Raw genomic sequence first — 21674 nt, forward strand, 5'->3', positions numbered from 1 at the left:
ACTAGCATTCATGGAGCACACACTAAGTGTCAGTAATGTATTAACTCAATCTTCACAATAACCTGATGAAGTAGGGGCTATTTTTTGCCTTAATTTGAAAAGTAAGGAATTGGAAGCACACAGAGGTTAAATACTTTGCCCAAGGTTTGCAAACCTGGAAGGAAGAGGAGCTGGAATTCAAACCAGGCATTATGAGTGCAGAGATCCGGTATTTCATTTCACTACTTGCCATAGATGTTTCATAATAAACAAGTGTACTTCCCTCATCTACATTCTGATTTAATTGGTCTGAGTTGAAATCACTGTTGTTTTAAAGTGCCCCAGGTGACTCCACTGTGCAGCCAGAATTGAGAACCTCTGCTATTGAGGATATGATGATAGCAAAAAGGGTAGATGATTAAATAGGCCTGGGGCATGAGGACTGGAAGAGGCTTGAATTAGTTTAACTGGAGATTGGAAAACAATGAGTGGTGAGGGAAGGACCGGACATAAGAGACGGAGGAGCTTCAGGAACTGGGAACTGCTGGGCCAGGCTGGGAGAGGAATCAGACTGTTAGGAAAGAAGGGGCCACGTCAGCCTTGAATGCCATGCCTAAAGAATGTGGAATTAATCCTTTAGGCAATAGGGAGACATGGAAGGCTTAAAAATTATTTTTGCGGGCTTCCCTGGTGGCGCAGTGGCTGGGAGTTCGCCTGCCGATGCAGGGGACACGGGTTCGTGCCCCGGTCCGGGATGATCCCACATGCCACGGAGTGGCTGGGCCCGTGAGCCATGGCCGCTGAGCCTGCGCGTCTGGAGCCTGTGCTCCGCAACGGGAGAGGCCACAGCAGTGAGAGGCCTGCGTACCGCAAAAAAAGAAAAAAAAAATTATTTTTGCATTCATAATTTTTACTAAGCCTCCTAGAGGCTTACATGAGCCATTCAGAGAAAATCTGCTCTAGTGGATGTGTAGGATTTATGTAACACTGGTGTTTGATCTGCGGTGCTACATGGGGGAGCACCTAACAGTACCCTTTGTCCACAAGGCAGAAAGAGCCAGTGTTCATTTGGAAGCATGTAGTAGTTATGACAGGCTTGTGCTATATTTCCAAAATGCCAAAAATCCCATCAGGACAGACATCTCTGAATGGGGAGAGGCCGTATCTGCAGCCTTGCTTTCTCCATCTCTGCCAGATATAAAGCCTCAGCCGCTTGTCAGTGGATTTGGGTTGATCTGCTGAGGATGGACAAAGGAAGGCTGGCACTAAGAGGGGCCTTTACAATGTGGTGGTGGTCTCGGTCTGCATATAAAACTTTATGCAGATCAGGAGCTGCCGACTGGAGTGGTGAGCAGGCTTGCTGAACATCAGAAGAGTGACCTAATAGAGCCAATCTGCAAGGACTGGAAAGTTAATTACAACAGGAGAAAATCACACTTCTATGCAGCAGATGCTTGATGCATTTTTAGAAGCCCAAGGAAGCCACGGAGAATAAAAAAGGAGGTATGGAGAAACAGATAAAGAGGAAACAAGGTTTCTAGAAAGTTAAATTATAACATGCCCAGCCTTGCCTAAAATCATAATAAGTTCACAGACATGCCAAAACATACCACCAGACGCAGCCCTGCCCACCAGAAAGACAAGATCCAGCCTCATGCACCAGAACACAGGAAACAGTCCCCTCCACCAGGAAGCCTACACAACCCACTGAACCAACCTCACCCACTGGGGGCAGACACAAAAACAATGGGAGCTACAAACCTGCAGCCTGCAAAACTAAGACCTTCAACACAGTAAGTTAAGCAAAATGAGAAGACAGAGAAACACACAGCAGGTGAAGAAGCAAAGTAAACACCCACCAGACCAAACAAATGAAGAGGAAATAGGCAGTCTACCTGAAAAAAAATTCAGAGTAATGATAGTAAAGATGATCCAGAATCTTGGAAATAGAATGGAGAAATTACCAGAAATGTTTAACAAGGACCTAGAAAAACTAAAGAGCAAACAAACAGTGATGGACAACACAATAAGTGAAATAAAAAATTCTCTAGAAGGAATCAATAGCAGAATAACTGAGGCAAAGAACGGATAAGTGACCTGGAAGATAAAGTAGTGGAAATAACTACCACATAGCAGAATAAAGAAAATAGAATGAAAAGAATTGAGGACAGTCTCAGAGACCTCTGGGACAACATTAAACACACCAACATTCGAATTATAGGGGTCTCAGAAGAAGAAGAGAAAAAGAAAGGGACTGAGAAAATATTTGAAGAGATTAGAGTTGAAAACTTCCCTAATATGAGAAAGGAAATAGTCAAGTCCACGAAGCACAGAGTCCCATACAGAACAAATCCAAGGAGAAACACACCAAGACACATATTAATCAAACTATCAAAAATTAGATACAAAGAAAAAATATTAAAAGCAGCAAGGGAAAAGCAACAAATAACATACAAGGGAATCCCCATACAGTTAACAGCTGATCTTTCAGCAGAAACTCGGCAGTCCAGAAGGGTGTGGCAGGACATATTTAAAGTGATGAAAGGGAAAAACCTACAACCAAGATAACTCTACCCAGCAAGGATCTGCTTCAGATTCGATGGAGAAATTAAAACCTTTACAGATAAGCAAAAGCTAAGAGAATTCAGCACCACCAAACCAGCTTTACAACAAATGCTGAAGGAACTTCTCTAGGCAGGAAACACAAGAGAAGGAAAAGACCTACAAAAACAGACCCAAACAATTAAGAAAATGGCAATAGGAACCTACATATCGATAACTACCTTAAATGTAAATGGATTAAATGCTCCAACCAAAAGATATAGACTGGCTGAATGGATATAAAAACAAGACCAGTATGTATGCTGTCTACAAGAGACCCACTTCAGACCTAGGAAAACATACAGACTGAAAGTGAGGGAATGGAAGAAGATATTCCATGCAAATGGAAATCAAAAGGAAGCTGTAGTAGCAATTCTCATATCAGACAAAATAGACTTTAAAATAAAGACTATTACAAGAGACAGAGAAGGACACTACATAATGATAAAGGGATCAATCCAAGAAGAATATAAAACAATTGTAAATCTTTATGCACCCAGCATAGGATCACCTCAATACATAAGGCAAATGCTAACAGCCATAAAGGGGAAATCGACAGTAACACAATAATAGTAGGGGACTTTAACACCCCACTTTCACCAATGGATAGATCATCCAAAATGAAAATAAATAAGGAAACACAAGCTTTAAATGATACATTGAACAATATGGACTTAATGGATATTTATAGGACATTCCATCCAAAAACAACAGAATACACTTTCTTCTCAAGTGCTCATGGAACATTCTCCAGGATAGATCATATCTTGGGTCACAAATCAAGCCTTGGTAAATTTAAGAACATTGAAATCGTATCAAGTATCTTTTCCAACCACAATGCTATGAGACTAGGTATCAATTACAGGAAAAAATCTGTAGGAAATACAAACAGATAGAGTCTAAGCAACACATTACTAAATAACCAAGAGATCACTGAAGAAATCAAAGAGGAAATCAAAAAATACCTAGAAACAAATGACAATGAAAATACGATGACCCAAAACCTATGGGATGCAGGAAAAGCAGTTCTAAGAGGGAAGTTTATAGCAATGCAGTCCTACCTCAAGAAACAAGAACATCTCAAATAAACAACCTAACCTTACACCTAAAGCAATTAGAGAAAGAAGAACAACAACAAAAAAAAAACCCCCCAAATTTAGCAGAAGGAAAGAAATCATAAAGATCAGATCAGAAATAAATGAAAAAGAAATGAAGAAAATGATAGCAAAGATCAATAAAACTAAAAGCTGGTTCTTGGAGAAGATAAGCAAAATTGATAAACCATTAGCCAGACTCATAAAGGAGAAAAAGGAAAAGACTCAAATCAATAGAATTAGAAATGAAAAAGGAGAAGTAACAACTGACACTGCAGAAATACAAAGGATCATGAGAGATTACTACAAGCAGCTATATGCCAATAAAATGGACAACCTGGAAGAAATGGACAAATTCTTAGAAAAGCACAACCTTCCAAGACTGAACCAGAAAGAAGAGAAAATATAAACAGACCAATCACAAGCACTGAAATTGAAACTGTGATTAAAAATCTTCCAACAGGGCTTCCCTAGTGGCGCAGTGGTTGAGAGTCTGCCTGCAGATGCAGGGGACGCGGGTTCATGTCCCAGTCCGGGAAGATCCCACATGCCACGGAGCGGCTGGGCCTGTGAGCCATGGCCGCAGAACCTGGGCGTCCGGAGCCTGTGCTCCGCAACAGGAAAGGCCACAACAGTGAGAGGACCGTGTATGGTCCTCATCTTCCAACAAACAAAAGCCCAGGAACAGATGGCTTCACAGCTGAGTTCTATGAAACATTTAGAGAAGAGCTAACACCTGTCCTTCTCAAACTCTTCCAAAATACAGCAGAGGGAGGAACACTCCCAAACTCATTCTACGAAGCCACCATCACGCTAATACCAAAACCAGAGAAAGATGTCACAAAAAAAGAAAACTACAGGCCAATGACTGATGAACATAGACACAAAAGCCTCAACAAAATACTAGCAAACAGAATTCAACAGCACATTAAAAGGATCATACACCCTGATCAAGTGGGGTTAATTCCCAGGAATGCAAGGATTCTTCAATATACGCAAATCAATCAGTGTGATAAACCATATTAACAAATTGAAGGAGAAAACCCATATGATCATCTCAATAGATGCAGAAAAAGCTTTCGACAAAATTCAACACCCATTTATGATAAACACCCTCTAGAAAATAGGCATAGAGGGAACTTTCCTCAACATAATAAAGGCCATATATGACAAACCCACAACCAACATCATCCTCAATGGTGAAAAACTGAAACCATTTCCATTAAGATCAGGAACAAGACAAGGTTGCCCACTCTCACCACTATTATTCAACATAGTTTTGGAAGTCTTAGCCACAGCAATCAGAGAAGAAAAGAAAAAAAAGGAATCCAGATCGGAAAAGAAGAAGTAAAGCTGTCACTGTTTGCAGATGACATGATGCTATACATAGAGAATCCTAAAGATGCTACCAGAAAACTACTAGAGCTAATCAATGAATTTGGCAAAATAGCAGGATACAAAATTAATGTACAGAAATCACTTGCATTCCTGTACACTAATGATGAAAAATCTGAAAGAGAAATTAAGGAAACACTCACATTTACCATTGCAGCAAAAAGGGTAAAATACCTAGGAATAAACCTACCTAAGGAGACAAAAGACCTGTATGCAGAAAACTATAAGACACTGATGAAAGAAGTTAAAGATAATACAGACAGATGGAGAGAGAGACCATGTTCTTGGATTGGAAGAATCAACATTGTGAAAATGACTATACTACCCAAGGCAATCTACAGGTTCAGTGCAATCCCTGTCACACTACCAGTGGCATTTTTCACAGAACTAGAACAAAAAATTTCACAAGTTGTATGGAAACACAAAAGACCCCGAATAGCCAAAGCAATCTTGAGAAAGAAAAAGGGAGCTGGAGAAATCAGGCTCCCTGACTTCCGACTCTACTACAAAGCTACAGTAATCAAGAGAGTATGGTACTGGCACAGAAACATAAATATAGATTAATGGAACAGGATAGAATGCCCAGAGATAAACCCATGCACATATGGTCACCTTATCTTTGATAAAGGAGGCAAGAATATACAATGGAGAAAAGAAAGCCTCTTCAGTAAATGGTGCTGGGCAAACTGGACAGCTACATGTAAAAGAATGAAATTAGAAAACTCCCTAACACCATACATAAAAATAAACTCAAAATTGATTAAAGACCTAAATGTAAGGCCAGACACTATCAAACTCTTAGAGGAAAACATAGGTAGAACACTCTGTGACATAAATCACAGCAAGATCCTTTTTGACCCAGCTCCTAGAGAAATGGAAATAAAAACAAAAATAAACAAATGGACCTAATGAAACTTAAAAGCTTTTGCACAGCAAAGGAAACCATAAACAAGACAAAAAGACAACCCTCAAATGAGAGAAAATATCTGCAAACGAAGCAGCTGACAAAGGATTAATCTCCAAAATATACACGCAACTCATGCAGCTCAATATTGAAAAAACAAACAACCCAATCCAAAAATGGGCAGAAGACGTAAATAGACATTTCTCCAAAGAAGACATACAGATTTCTAACAAGCACATGAAAGGATGCTCAACATCACTAATGGTTAGAGAAATGCAAATCAAAACTACAATGAGGTATCACCTCACACCAGTCAGAATGGCCATCATGAAAAAGTCTACAAACAATAAATGCTGGAGAGGGTGTGGAGAAAAGGAAACCCTCTTGCACTGTTGGTGGGAATGTAAATTGATACAGCCAGAATGGAGAACAGTATGGAGGTTCCTTAAAAAACTAAAAACAGAACTACCATGGTACCTAGCAATCCCACTACTGGGCATATACCCTGAGAAAACCATAGTTCAAAAAGAGTCGTGTACCACAGTGTTCACTGCAGCTCTATTTACAATAGCCAGGACATGGAGGCAACCTAAGTGTTCGTCGACAGATGAATGGATAAAGATGTGGCACATATATACGATGGAATATTACTCAGACATAAACAGAAACGAAATTGAATTATTTGCAGTGAGGTGGATGGGCCTAGAGTCTGTCATACAGGGTGAAGCAAGTCAGAAAGAGAAAAACAAATGCCATATGCTAACACATATATATGGCATCAAAAAAAAAAAAAAGGTTCTGAAGAACCTAATTGCAGAAGAGGAGTAAAGGCGCAGATGTAGGGAATGCACTTGAGGACACGGGGAGGGGGAGGGGAAGCTGGGATGAAGTGAGAGAGTGGCATGGACATATATACACTACCAAATGTAAAATAGCTAATGGGAAGCAGCCACATAGCACAGGGAGATCAGCTCGGTGCTTTGTGACCACCTAGAAGGGTGGGATAGGGAGGGTGGGAGGGAGACACAAGAGGGAGGGGATATGGGGATATATGTATATATATAGCTGATTCACTTTTTGATACAGCAGAAATTAACACACCATTGTAAAGCAATTATACTCCAATAAAGATGTTAAAAAAATTTTTTAAAACAAGTTCATAGTCACTAAAAAAGAAAAAACTGTATACAGATCATATTTCTCTGGGCTCAGCCTGTAACACTGCATTTCCTGTTGCCATGGTCACTATTACAATCCCCAGGATTCTGTCAAGGAGAGAGAGAGAGTGAGCCGGACAGGACAGTAGTTTTTCTTTCTATTTCCCTTCTTTTTCCAATTCTTTCTTTCTTTTATCTCAAAGAAACACCAAAAGAAAAGTGCAAGCCAAACAGGCAAGAAAAGCAGGGGAAACTTTTGCCTTTTCTCCACATGTTGGCTCCTAAGGATGCACCAGGCTCCTTGAAGATGTTCCCTGAGTCAAGGTATCTGGACCGAACACTCTTGGTTGCCTAAGCAGAGCACCTGCTTCCCTGCTTCCTCCTTTATAACACAACCCAACTTGGTAAATGGAATAAATGTAGCCAGAGGGCTCAAAGGAAGCTGGTCCATCCCCAGCTCCTGGGGAGGATCCCAATTCCAAGTCTATGCCAAGCATGGTTTTGTGTGGGGGGGGGGGCGGGGGGGGGCGTGTGGGGTGTGTGTGTGGGGGGTGTGTGTGTGTGGTGTGTGTGTGGTGTGTGGTGTGGTGTGTGTGTGTGTGTGGTGTGTGTGTGGTATGTGTGCGTGGTGTGTGTGCGTGGTGTGTGTGCGTGGTGTGTGTGTGTGTGGTGTGTGTGTGTGGTGTGTGTGTGTATAGTCCCCCTTGCTGGTGATTGCTTCAGGACCGCAGGCTTGAGCCCATCATCCCAGGGCTCTCTCCAGTTGATCGTGACTATTCAAGGGTGGGCTGTGTCCCACGATGTATCAGACAGACAGGAAGGAAAAACTTTAATCGTATGTTTTTCAGGGTGAGGTCGCCTCTCTTGTTGGAAATGAACAAGGGAGCAGGTTGTTCCAGGTATGCTGGCAGCCATGTTGTGACCACGGGGCAAGTTAGGCTGAGGAAAAAGCCAGCACATAAAGGAGGAAGGCAGCCAGATGAATCAGAGAAATGGAGCTGGAGCTCTGATTGTCTTGTGCCTAGAGCCTGGACCTACCTCTGGACCACCTATTCTGTGAGATAAAATTTCCCTTTCATTTTGGCTTGCCGCTGAAACATTATTCCTGACTGCTGTCTAACTCACAGTGCCTTTCCATACAGTGAATTCAGCTAGGGAAGACTGTAATGATATGTTTATATCAGAATCTGCAGAGTGTTTTCTCAACAGTTCTCTCATCCAAACCACCTAAGATCCTCTTGAGGCAGTAGATAGACATTATTCCTGTAACTCAGAGCAGTGAAGTGACTTGCCTAAGGTTACATGGCTCAGATCTTCTCTATTTTAATCTTGTGCTCTTTTTACTATATCAAGTTCCTCACGTGACTGTTACTGTAAATTCTGAGCTATACCACAATTTATTATATAATATTATTATAAAGTAAAAATTCCACTCATTTGTATAGTGTCTTTCACTTTTAAAAGACTGGTTACATCTGTGCTTTAATCTCACAAGACCCCTGAAGTAAGCGGTTCAGGTATTATAGTCAGATGCAGAAATAACAATCGCTGAAATTAAGAGACTCAGCTGGTCAAAAGCCTATGATCTGGAAAAAACAAAACAAAACAAAAAAACCTAGGCCAATCAAGATCTTTCTTGGGATTTTGCAATTATGATCTTGCAAACTGGGAGCCAAGCTGAAGGTAGGGAGAGATGGAGAAGAGAAAGCACGGGGCCCTGGGAGAATCTGGGAGAGGAGATGCTCATTTCCTGGCCACATCCCAGGTCCCATTTCCAGTCTGAAGGAGGCCCAGCTGGACTCAGTCTCTGGTGCATAACAGAGTAAAAGGTTTTTCGGGCGCTGTTACTCCAGCCAGTTTGAATTGGTTGCTGTTCCTTGAGGCTTTGATCAAAATGCTTTTCATGTTTGTTGTTTACGTCTTGTTTCCCTGAAATGATTGGGAGGGAAATGAAGGCATGTAAAATGAAAAGGCCTTGTGTGCTTGTCTTTTGGTAGCCTGTAAGCAGGGGTCTCCAGAGAGCCAGGCTCTAGGTAGAAGCGTATCAAAGAATCCCAAGAACTGTGGTAGCCACTGAGAAAGAAGAACACGGCCTGCATGCCTGGGATGCTCTAGGAGGAAAAATGAGAGCGGGAGACCTTGGAATCACGCTGTCAGAAAGTCCCTGTGGACTTGCCAATACAGTTATGACCATGCTTCACGACCAGGGCTGATTTTAACCCCTCAAGAAAGATCCGTCAATATTTGAAGACATTCTTGGTTGTTACAACTTGGAGCTTGGGATGCTATTGGCATCTAGTGGGTAGAGCCAGGGATGCTGCTAAACTTCCCACAGCACACAGGACAGCCCCCTACAATGAAGAGTTATCCAGCCCGACATGCCAGTAGTGCCAGGGTGGAGAAACTCTGGTTTAGGAGGGTGTTTATTTTTCGGTGTATGTATCAGAATCTTATGCTTGTTTATGTTCCAATCTAGGAATTTACCATAAATATTATATTATAAATACTTGCTTTCGATGACTAAAGTGTGTACTGCTAAGGATCCCAGGCTCATTCTTGATCACTGCATCACTCAGGGCAAATCCTAACGCAAAGATACTCACTCCTGGGCAGTTGGGTGGATTAAAAAGAGCGTATGTGTGTGTTCGATGACTGATATATGCCCATGCCATTAGATTCATTGATCCAAGTAGCATGTTTCTACATGTCACAAAACCAAAAAGGGAAAGCCTTTTCTGGTGTTTCAGGCCATCATTTTGTACCTCGTTAAGAATCTGACATATGGTAATGCTTACCCCACATCCACAAAAGCTTCAACCAATAGTGATTTCTAGTGAGACTACAAACAGTAATTACGTTTCTGAAGTGGTAGTTTAGATCTTATATTGCCAGTGGGAGAAAAGACTAGTTTGCAGACATGCCCCCAGATGAGCTCTGAAGAACTCCTTCCAAGAGTTATTTATCCTCTGTAATGGAAGGGGGGCAGGAAGAGCAGTAAATCTGGGGGAAGGGCAGAGGATCTCAGTGAAAGGCGAGGTGGGCAATGACTGCTCCTCTGGACACTGTCCTCGGTTTCAAAGATTCTCCTGGAAGCTTTGGAAGATGAGTTTCTCTCATCAGAAGCTTCTTTACCTAATGTGTTTGACGCTGTGGATTAGCCCTCCCTCCTCCCGGTGAGTTTTCTCCCTCGGGCTCTGAGGTTTGTGGTTGCCAAGGGGCCGTCCCCTGTGCTCTGGAGCTGGCTCTTTGGTTCAGTCCAACTGTGATCCCCAGAGCCTTGCCTGTCCCGAACACTCTGTGCTTTTTGGTCTGTCTTCAATTCTGAGGCCCAGAAAAACATTTTCGTGTCTGGCACAGCCTTCCCGCTGAGGTAGGAAGGAAGATGAGGGTGTGTCTGCAAGATCCATAGTATCTTCCTGTGTGCCTCTGGGTAAAGCGTGGGTTCGTCTCAGATGACAGGGCTTTAGGTCTCCTCGTGTTGCTGGGAGGCAGGCGTGGGGCTGCGGGTCAAAGTGCATTCCTGAATCCCAGCAACCAGAGGCTTGGGGAGGGTGGAGGGGATCGAGGCGGGCAGTGACTGCAGCTGAGCTGTTGAGGGCTGTGGAGGATTAAGTCCCAGAAATTAGAGGGGACCGGCAGAAAGAGAGTCATTTAGAAGCAAGAGACCCAGCTTTCCAAAGGGAGCGGCGTAGCCTCGTGCTCCAGAGGCCCTCTCGGACCTTTCCAGCTCTTCCGGAGCCTCCCGACAGTCGCAGCAGAGCTGTCTAGTGGCCTGTTGCAGGAGATGGGATTGGTCCTTTGTTCCTCTTCATGGGAAGTGTTAGAAGTTTAGAGTCCTATAATAATATCATTTGTTGAATGCTCACCGTATGCTACACACTGCACACGTTGTGATCTTATTTATCATGGAGATCCTATCAGGTAAGTACTATTGTGCCCATCTTTCAGGGTACGAAATTGAGGCTCAGAGAACTTTAGTGAGCTGTCCATCTTCAGTAAGCTATACGTAAGTTATGGCGTGAACATGTAGCAGAGCCAGAATGCCATTCCAGGCCTCAAACGTTTAACCCCACTCACTACCCCAGTTTACTACTCTAAAGATGGTTTCACCTTCGCTTTGTCCTGATGCATCTATCCCAGGCTTTTTTTTTTTTTTTTTTTTGCGGTACGTGGGCCTCTCACTGCTGTGGCCTCTCCCGTTGCGGAGCACAGGCTCCGGACGCGCAGGCCCAGCGGCCATGGCTCACGGGCCCAGCCGCTCCGCGGCATGTGGGATGTTCCCGGACCGGGGCACGAACCCATGTCCCCTGCATCGGCAGGCGGACTCTCAACCACTGCGCCACCAGGGAAGCCCTATCCCAGGCTTTTTGAAATACTCTGTTGACGGTAGTTTAGATGTACACAGTGAATACATACTTTGTGTGATAAAATTGTCTTAGCTATAAAGATTAAGAGATTTTTTTTGTTTAAGAGTCATATTTGGGCCTGAACTCACACACGGCTTTCTCTCTCTCACAAATGTTATTTAGGGTAAAGTGATGCACCAGCCATATTTTTAAGTTTAACCAGACATAACACACCCAGCTAAGTAAACATTTGAGAGTCTTGTAATTGGCTTTGTAACGGGATGTTAAAATGGGATGATCCTTTGTCTTAGTTTCAGCTGAGACTAAGAGCTAACTACTTCCATGTTCTGAAGTGGTCTCCTTGAGGCTCCTCTCACCGTTGCTTGAAGTGGGTGGGAGTGGGGAGACCACTGGCTCCCCTTCTGCATCTGGGGAGGGAGAGAAAGACGGAAAACGCCAACAACTTTTCCTAAAGGAACTCTGCCTTCTGATCTCCAGCTGCCCTCTCGGCTTGTACCACCACTTATGTTGCCTGGAGGAATGCAGATGGCTGGGGATCCTGGTTCTTGGTTACTTCCTTTGGAAGTCCAACTTGGATGCCTGGTGACCCCAGTTGAAAAGACTGAGTAGTTGCATCCCTTGGGCTTGAGGGCATTGTGCACTGGTGTCTGACTCCTGATTAGGACAGGAGAGGGAATAGCTCGTGACAAACAAGACTAGCTGTGTGAGAGTCAGCCTGAGGTTGCATTAGGTCCTGCCCAAGCCGGGTGCAAGGAGAGCTCAGGAGATGGCAGCAGAAAGCCACTGGAGGTCGATTGCCAGCTGCTCGGGGGCTGAGGATGGAACCGTAAACCCCCAGCCAGAGCAGAGTCATATGTATTGACATCTGGGACCTGCAGTTGAGGGGTCCCCAGCAAAGTCGGGGGCATCTCTGAAGAACCCATGGAAGTGCTTTCATGGGGACAAGAAACAGCTGTACATGCCTGCCGAGCCCAGGGAACCTGGATGCCAGCTCAGAACAGTACCAACCAGTAAGGACCTCTGTCACCTTTGTCTCTCCTCTCTGCACACTCTTCAACTCTGGACATGAAGAAACTACCATTAGCAGCCAAGGGGAAGGGTGATAAAGGTGCAGAAGCAGAGAAAGAGAATGAAGTCATGCCCCTTCCACTGCAGAAAGCAAGCCTGGGGGTGGGGGATGAAACTGTGAACGCCATTTTCAAGTTTTTAAGTATTACCTAAGTATTACCTCCACATTAATGACTGAACTGAGATTGTTTGGGGCTGTAACGTGAGCACGCTCTTTTAAAAAACTCCGAGCGTGATCTGCAGTATTAAGGGACCTACTCAGGTTTCATCCAGGGCAGAAGCAGGAGCTCCCCACAGGTAGTGTGTGAGTGGGCACTGGGGGCATCTGGGGAAGATCCGGGAGCGTTAGGATGGTGCCCTCTGTGTCTGCTTTCCAAAGGACACCCTGGATCTCACCTCCTGTCTTCCTCACTCAGCCTGCTCCCAAGCATGGTCCAACCTCAGGGCCTTTGCATTTGCTTTTCCCATATTATCCACATAGGTTGCTCCCTGGCTTCCTTCATCTTTCTCTCGGTTTAAATGTCCCTTTATCAGACATTTCTCTAACCACACAATGCAAATCATCACCCCTCTGTCCAGCCCCCTCATCCTACTTTCTTAAGTTTTTCATAGCCCATATCACCACCAGATCTAGACCTCTTATATGTATTTGTTTATTGTGTGGTCCCAGATTGGCAGCTCTAGGAGAATGGAGACTATGTTGTTCACTGTTTTTCCGAAGCACATGGAATTGTGGATGGCACATGGCGGTGGTCCAATGGGTATTTGTTTTGCTGTCATTGAATATCTCTGCCTCACCAGACCCCTTTTACTGTTCAGAGTACAGATCTACTCACTATGTTATAAAAGTGAATCCAGTCCGAACAAGTTGACGTGTACCTTTATATCAAAAGCATGTTTTCTCTGTCTGGGATCCAAGGGAGCCCAGAGGAGGGAATTCACTTCTCATTGAGATGTCAGTGACCTGATCTCTTGGAAACTATACATTGGGTTCCCCCAAAGGAATAGATTTTCTTTTTGTTTCTGAGAAGAAAAAAGGCAGACATAATTCCTTCTCACTAGAGCCCGAAGGGTGATTTTTATGAATCTTTACCACATGTCCACACAAACTTTAGCTTTTCTCTCACTGAGGGAAAGAATTCGAGCAATTTTTACTAGAGTCTTGTCAATGCAGAGGGCTTTATCAGGGAAAGTGATTTTCTGAAGTAGTTTGAGTCATAAGGAAGTACAATTCTTTCTGTGACTTGTTGCCAGTTTAACCCTAGAATGAAGATAAAGGATACCTTTTGGGGACTGGCTACTCAGAGAACTTGACAATGAGGTCTGCTCCTTGGCCTTCCCCCTGAGAGTCAGGTCTTCCCAACACATCTGCAAAGTGATTCTGAAGTCAGGAAGTTATTCAAGAATGACAGAAATAAAAACCCTCGCTTCCTAACAGCTTTCTGTGACTTTCATGCCTCCACGCGCTTCCATCAGTATTCCCGGGGAGTCTATACTTACAATGAGGAATGAATTTCTTAGAAATTTGACTTGGCTTGAAAACAGTATTTTTAGGGATGGTAAAGATTCATTTGATGCAGTGATAGAAAAACCAGGACCATGTGTAATTGTTGCCTGGCAGGTTAAGAATATGAGCTCTGAAGCTAGACTGCTTGGGTTTGAAGTTGAGCTCCATCACTTACTGGCTGTGTGACCCTGGACAATTTACTTCTCAGTGTCTCAGTTTTCTCATCTGTATAATGGGAATCACCAATAACCACCCATCTCCTATGGTAGCTGTTAGAATTAAATGAGTTAATATGTGAAAAAGAGCTTAGAATAGTGCCTAGCACATAAGACTAACTCTGTAAGTGTTGGCAGTATTTATTATTGTTGTTTTTGGGGTGGTGGTTAATCATGATTACTATCATCATCATCGTTCTCATAACCATCCTCTTGCAAAACATGGCCTATTTAGACTTTAGGACTTGCAGAGGTAAAGCCACCAGTTGAATCTCTTTCAGTAAGATTCTGCCAGGATTAGCCATGGCTTCATTTTAGGATTCTTGGTGAAGGAACCGCATGGCTTTATGACCATCACTGGGCTAAATTCTCCTAGGGCCCCAGAAAGGACGCAATTCTGTAGTTTTCTTCTTGCCTTCTCTGCTCAGAGATTTTTAGGGATCTTTGGCCCATTCTCATGGAAATCTTCTAGATGATTTTGGGACACTTGACTCAATCGGATGGCTAAGGAATGATGTCTAGCATTCTTAAAAAGAATGGAAAAAAGCATCTTGCAAAGTGATAAGGAAGCAGAAATGGGCCTAAAGATTTGTTTTTAATTATAAGACCAGAATCAAACACAAACGACAAAATATTCTCTAAGCTGAATCTAAACCAAATGAATTTTTGTTTTGTTTTGTTTCAAGACCCTGGCCTGTGAATTTGACTCAGGAAGGATTCTGGCATCTGTCGTCTTAGTTCACCTTTCTCCCTCAGGGTACAAGCACTAGAGGAATGCGGCAGTGGATTCCAGTCACAGCTGCCGTGTGAGAGATTTGCCTTTTGCAGGTTGCCACACGATGTGCAGACTTTATGGGTCTCAACTCAGAGCGTCGGCTGGTGCCTGCTCCCTGCACTTCCCAGGCAGCCCCGAGCATTTCCAATAGGCGGTCTCTCAGGATTTCTTTAAGGTTTGCAGTCTGTTGGAGTGGAAAAGTTTGCTAGTTGGTTAAAAACAAACTCTGAATCCAGTATCCACAACTGTTTGTTTCGTGGTAACCATAGGAAAATGCAATCAACAAAACTGAAATAGTCTTTGCTCTATTGTGAATGCAATTTTGGCCCTTCACCTCCTGGCCTGTAAACAGGAATTCACCTAGATGATCTCAGACTGACTTAAGTTTGTTTGTGTGGGCTTCCCTGGTGGCCCAGTGGTTAAGAATCCGCCTGCCAATGCAGGGGACACGGGTTTGAGCCCTACTCCGGGAAGATCCCACATGCCGCAGAGCAACTAAGCCCATGCACCACAACTACTGAGCCTGTGCTCTAGAGCCCGCGACCCACAACTACTGAGCCCGCGTGCTACAACTACTGAAGCCTGGGCGCCTAGAGCCCGTGCTCCTCAACAAAGACAAGCCACTGCAATGAGAAGCCTGCTCACTGCAGCAAAGAGTAGCCCCTGCTCGCTGCAACTAGAGAAAGCCTGCGCACAGCAGTGAAGACCCAACACAGCCAAAAATAAATAAACAAATACATAAATTTATTTAAAAAAACTGTGTGTGTATATTTTTATTTAAAATTTCCATTTGGTTCTTTTTTTAAAAAAACTACCCTATGACCACATTTAAAAATTTTTTATTTATTTTATTTATTTATTCTGGCTATGTTGGGTCTTCATCGCTGCACGTGGGCTTTCTCTAGTTGCGGCAAGCGGGGGCTACTCTTCATTGCAGTGTGCGGGCTTCTCATTGCAGTGGCTTCTCTTGCTGCAGAGCACGGGCTCTAGGCGCATGGGCTTCAGTAGTTGCAGCATGTGGGCTCAGTAGTTGTGGCTCACGGGCTCTAGAGCACAGGCTCAGTAGTTGTGGCACACGGGCTTGGTTGCTCCGCGGCATGTGGGATCTTCCCGGACCAGGGATCGAACCCATGTTCCCTGCACAGACAGGCGGATTCTCAATCACTGCGCCACCAGGGAAGCCCTCCATTTGGTTCCTTATTAATGTTTTCTATCTCTTTGTTGAACTTCTCCTTTTGTTTTCCTGATTTGGTTAAATTGTTTATCTGTATTTTCTTATGGCTCTCTGAGCGTCTTTAGAATTATTTTGAATTCTTTGTCAGGCAGTTCATGTATCTGCATTTCTTTGGGGTCAGTTACTGGAGGTTTACTGTGTTTCTTTGGTGGCAGCGTGTTTCTCTGATTCTTCGTGATGCCCGTAGCCTTGTGTGGATGTCAGTGCATTTGAAGGAGCAGTCACCTCTTTCAGACTTCATGGACTGACTTCCATAAGGAGAGGCCTTTGCCTGTGGGAGGGGGCACACTGCAGCGTACTGTGGCCCGGGTCGAGTGGGCCAGGGCCCCACGTATGGGGCTTGTATTGCCTCCAGGTCCAAGGGGATGTGATAGCTTGGGGGATCCATAGTGGCTGCAAGGGCTGTTGGGGTCCTCAGTGGCGCCTCCAGTGGCTAGGGACCAGGGCAGGCAGCACTGGTGGCCGGAACTGGGGGTGTGCATGCACTGGGCTGCGGGACCAACTGCAGGTGCGTATCCAGTGGCAGGGCCAGTTGCAGACACACATGTAGGGGCGAGGGCCAGGGTCAGCAGCAAGGGCTGGGGCCACCTTAGGGCACATTAGCAGCTGTGGGGCCCCTGGCTGTCAGTGGGCACGCCTGTCACTGCAGGGTCTCATCTTGGGCTGTGCACAGCAGTGGAGTCTGGCGAGGGGAGTTGGGGTGCAGGTGTGCAGCTGGAGAGGCTAGTTGCAGGGGAGCCCAGTGGTGCAGGCCAGTGTAGGAGTCAGGCCCTGGCTGTCTGTGTGCACTCCTGGGCCTTAATGAAAATTTAAGAACCGGCACTATCAGAAAGCCATTTCTGTTACAGCCTAGATTGGCCCTGTGGTCTGTCGCTTCTTTCTCGTCCCGTTCTCTGCACTAGCAGAAGCTGCTCACTGCTGCTTGCGCAGGGAACTTTCATGTCTGTGAAAACTAGCAAACTCCCTTTGCACTTCTGTCTCTCACTGTATGTGTGTTCAGGGTGCAAGGAATTTCACCACCTTCTGCAAACCACAGGGAGACGCATGTTCAGGCAGCCAGAGGGGAACCTTTAGGGTTTCTCAAAATACAGACATCACAGAAGATGCCTCTCTTGCTTTAATATTTGCTGAAATATTGATTAGTTCAGATCCTCTGGATGAAGAGATGGCAACAAATTTCTAATAATTATATTAATATCACACAGTTCCACATATCTATTTGTTTACTACATCCAAAGAGTTAATGTTTAAAAGTTTGAAGAAGATTGCAAATGATTTGTTTCACAGCTGATCTGAGTTCTTCATTCCAATCCCATACGTTAAAAAATTACTTGCTAACATTTGGGTACTGACAGTTGTACCAGGTACAAGTTGAAGCTTTTTGCCACAACTCTATAAGGTAACCACTAATAATAGACCCTTTTTACAGATGAGAAAACTGAGGCCCAGAGGGTTTACAAAATTTGCCAGAGTTAACACATCTAAGAAGTGACAGAGCCTCCTGCCTGACAAGCCCCCGTAGGATCCATAGCATAGGAGGGCCACTTGACCTTGCCTTAAATTTAGATATTTGACATGAGGTTATACTGTCATGGAAATATACCAGAGAGCTAAAAGAAGTCTGTCATACAACTTGAACCAAACTGTCCTCAGTACATTATGGATAGATATATGTAAATGTACATGCACGCATATATATGTATACACACATAATTATATTTCATTCACATAACATTATGTTACTTTTCATTTTTGTGTATGTTAAAGTCTTTAGTTAGATAAACATTTTAAATATACCATAGGTTCCATAGCCCTGTTTTGATTTTGTAGTATATGGAGAGTCTCAATAGTGAAATTGGCCTGGCCGTGTCTTAACACTGAAGATGTTCCAGTGCATAGAACCATAGGATTAGGAGGGAAACTTAGAGACTATTTTGTCCAACTTCTTCATTTCACTTGTGAGGAAATGGAGACACAGAGAATATTGAGTAACCTCCCCAAGGTCACACAGCTAGAAAGCCCTCCCAGTGACAGAGCAGTGTTCTCTGCACCCACTGCTTTTGATACCTGGCTCATGCCTCCAAACTAGCAAGGAGAGGACAAGTCGCACACGTGGGCATATGTCATGGGAACATCCTGGAGGCCACGAAACATTTATTTTACAACCAATGATTCCTTCCCATGCGGTCTTTTTTTTTTGAATATGTGGGAAAAATGATTCAATTTTTTTAGAACTTTTCACATTTCAAAACCCTTTTAAAACTGAGAATCGATATTGTACCTCATGACCGTCCTGGGAGGGGGTGTATGCAGGCATTGCTATTTCTGTTTTTCAGATGGGGAAACAAAAGTCAAAAACTGGTACACAACTTTTCCAAGGTAACACAACTAGGTAGTGGCAGAGCTGTGACTGAAATTTAGGGTTCCTGGCTTGGGACATGGCACTGAACTGCGCTGCTTTCCTGTCTACAGTATGTCTTACAGGAATTACAGATGGGAGCAGCACAAGCATTTTTGTTCTCCTGATGCTATTCATAAACCATTCTCAAACCCAGTGCATTTTCTCTGAAAGAAACTATTCTTCATGTGATCAGCAACTTGGCAAAAAAGATAATTAGATCTTCTGAACGCTATTCATAAAGTAAATGCTATGTCAGAATAGATACTAAGCATTTCCAAAGTTCCTAACGTATTTCCTTTCAGTGGTGAGGTGTAAGATATATTTAAATGAAGCTTAGTCTGGGAAACCAGCATATTGCAATTAAAAATGCAGCCCTTGTAGTCTTGCAATTCTTTGTCTAAAGCCTTTTACAAAAGAGGGTATTTTAATTCAATAAATAAAAGACAGGAAAAAGAAAAAAAGAGAGAGGCACTTCCAACTCTCCTATGGGCGGCATAGCTTGCAGTTCACACACACAGCAGAGAAAATACACAAACAAATAGTATTTGATCTTGCCTTGCTGCAGGCTATTTTCATCTTTGAAGAGACCAAAGGAAAAAACAACCTCAGAACTTACCACGAAAACTTCCAAATTTATTGCAACACAACGTAATGGCAAAATGCTATTTTCTTAGTGCTCACATTTTTGAATAACCACCATGGCCAAGAATGCCTGGTTTTATATTTACAATAAACCCAAAGAAAATCTTGAATTCCCTTCTCCATTTGGGGATGGCAAAGATGCGGTAGGTTGTTCAGAGCAAACCATCCAGTCTAATTATTCAATCTTATCCTCTCTGTTTAACCTGAGCTTGAGGCATTTATTTCATGTTTATACTGGTTTAACACAAATCATTCTTAAAAGAGATTTCGTATCCTGTTTCCCTGTGCAAAGTTGGGCTACAGTAGTGACTTAACAATGCCAGCCCTTTCTTGGGCTTATCAGTTTAAGAAGCATTCAACCTAAGAAAACACTTCCAGTGTAAACAAGATACAGAATTGCACATCTAGCCACATTCCTCCGAGATCTGTCTGAATAGAGAGAAGTATAGATCTACATTAAATAATTTCTCTTTTAATTTAGCATTAACATGCCCATATCCTTTCCTCATACATTGTTATAAGTAATTCATTCTGTTGCTACTGTATTCCACGTAGGAAGTAAAGTATAAAAAAGGGCAAGACTTAAACGTCCTTTAAATTAAACTCTGCACAAGCATTATACTTTTCAACTTATTTTAACCATAATTAAGTTGGTTTAAAAGATACAGTGAAAGTCTTATTCTAATCTTATCTCAGCACAATTTATTTATAGTTGATATATGTATATTAGTTGTTTTCAAGGATGTCAACTACCACCCACTCCCATCTCACTTCTCCTGAAACTGAAATTTGTACAGACTGATTACTTGGTCAAGGGATGTATTCTAGTTTCTTAATGGTAAATAACCTTTTCATGTTTTCATAACAAGGAATGGAAATCAAACTATCTACATAGCTTAGCAATTCATCAGACATACCTTGTTTGAAGAAACGAATTTTTTTTTCAAAATTTTTCCACCACAGAGAATGGATATCCTTTTTTCTTTAAGCTTTTCTGCATCACAGATCCCATCCAAATTATTCTAAAGAAGAAATAAGAAGAGGTCCAAGCACCTTTTCTCTTCTGAGAGGAGCTAATCAAACATTCCCATCAACCTCTCAGCACTTTGAAAAGCACATTTTATACCACACACACACATGCACACACACACACACTCATATACACACACACACTGCTTCTCACACTGGTTTTAGTGCTGAATTAGGCGGTACTCTTTCAAATTTCCACGCCCACTTTTTTTTTTTTTGGTGGGGGGCGGCAGTTAAGGATTTCTAAATATTCTTTTCTATCCCAAAACACACCTTTTCAGCAAGCAAATTCTACAATTAGAAATTCTAAAAAGTAGCAGAGAAGCACCTAGATGAAACGGAAAATTTTAAGTATACTTTAAAATTGACTTAAGCAGGGCAATTAAATTTTCTCTTTCCTTTTCAAATGTTAGCAAACAGCTGGATTAAACTGCATAAAGAAAGAAAACTGTGCAAACATTACTGAGCTGATTCTACTGGACTCTCATTTTTGGAGTAAAAATAATTTTCCTACATGTTAAAGCTATTTTTTGGTTTAATTTGCTTCGGTCCTTTCTACATTTTGGCAAGTTTAATGAAATGACTGTAGTCTATGCTGCCGGGAAGAGGACACAAGATAATGACAGTGGGAAGTAAAAACAGACTCATGTTTCAAAACAACAAATGATGGATAGCTCACATAATAAGTGAAACCTACCGGATTTTATTTACTTACATATTAGTGTCATCAATTAAATTGAAGGGATTCAGACCCAAAACATACATTAGCATATCACAGCATCTTAAAAACAGACCATAAAAAAGTACATCTGGCACTCCTTGAGATTCAAATGTTTATCAGTATGACAGCTCCTTCTCTTCAGCAGGGTGGGAGGGAGCACGGAGTCCATCCACTGCCTGCTGGGGACTGTGCACTCACACAGCCCAGTCTGAAGAGGAAAATCTTCCTTACTAGCATAGCAGTCTGGGGATTGCTCCTTATTTAAGATTATGGTTTGAAGCTTTTTCCCTCCACTTGGTTCTGCATTTAAATAATTTCTCAATCCTGTTTCTTCCTCCACAAAATCCTGAGCCTAGGTCCACTGGTGGTAAGGATGATAGTGCCACATGGAGGATGGCCTGTCCCACCCTTTGAGTCTGGGAAGGTTTGGATGAAATGGCAGCCCAAACATAATTAATAATATTACTCTTAATGTTAATAATAATGCTAATTGCCATTTATGAAATACTTATGCTGGGAATGGTGATAAGCCTTCTACATATATCAACTCATTTAATACTTAGAAAAACCTAGAGGGGTCAGTAC

At 42.9% G+C, this 21674-nt stretch overlaps 1 protein-coding gene across 3 annotated transcripts in view; it reads right to left on the reverse strand.

Annotated features, from left to right (window-relative positions):
* VIT (vitrin) overlaps positions 1-20600 on the reverse strand; it is a 126122-nt gene extending 105522 nt beyond the window's left edge. For all 3 annotated transcript variants that reach the window (XM_079940404.1, XM_079940403.1, XM_079940407.1), the window contains exon 1: positions 20257-20600. The gene's annotated coding sequence lies outside the window, so the exon portion shown is untranslated. The remainder of the gene's footprint in view (positions 1-20256) is intronic.
* Between the last annotated feature and the right edge of the window lie 1074 nt (positions 20601-21674).

This window comes from Stenella coeruleoalba, assembly GCF_951394435.1.
Source record: "Stenella coeruleoalba genome assembly, chromosome: 13".
In the NCBI taxonomy this organism is placed as follows: Eukaryota; Metazoa; Chordata; class Mammalia; order Artiodactyla; family Delphinidae; genus Stenella; species Stenella coeruleoalba.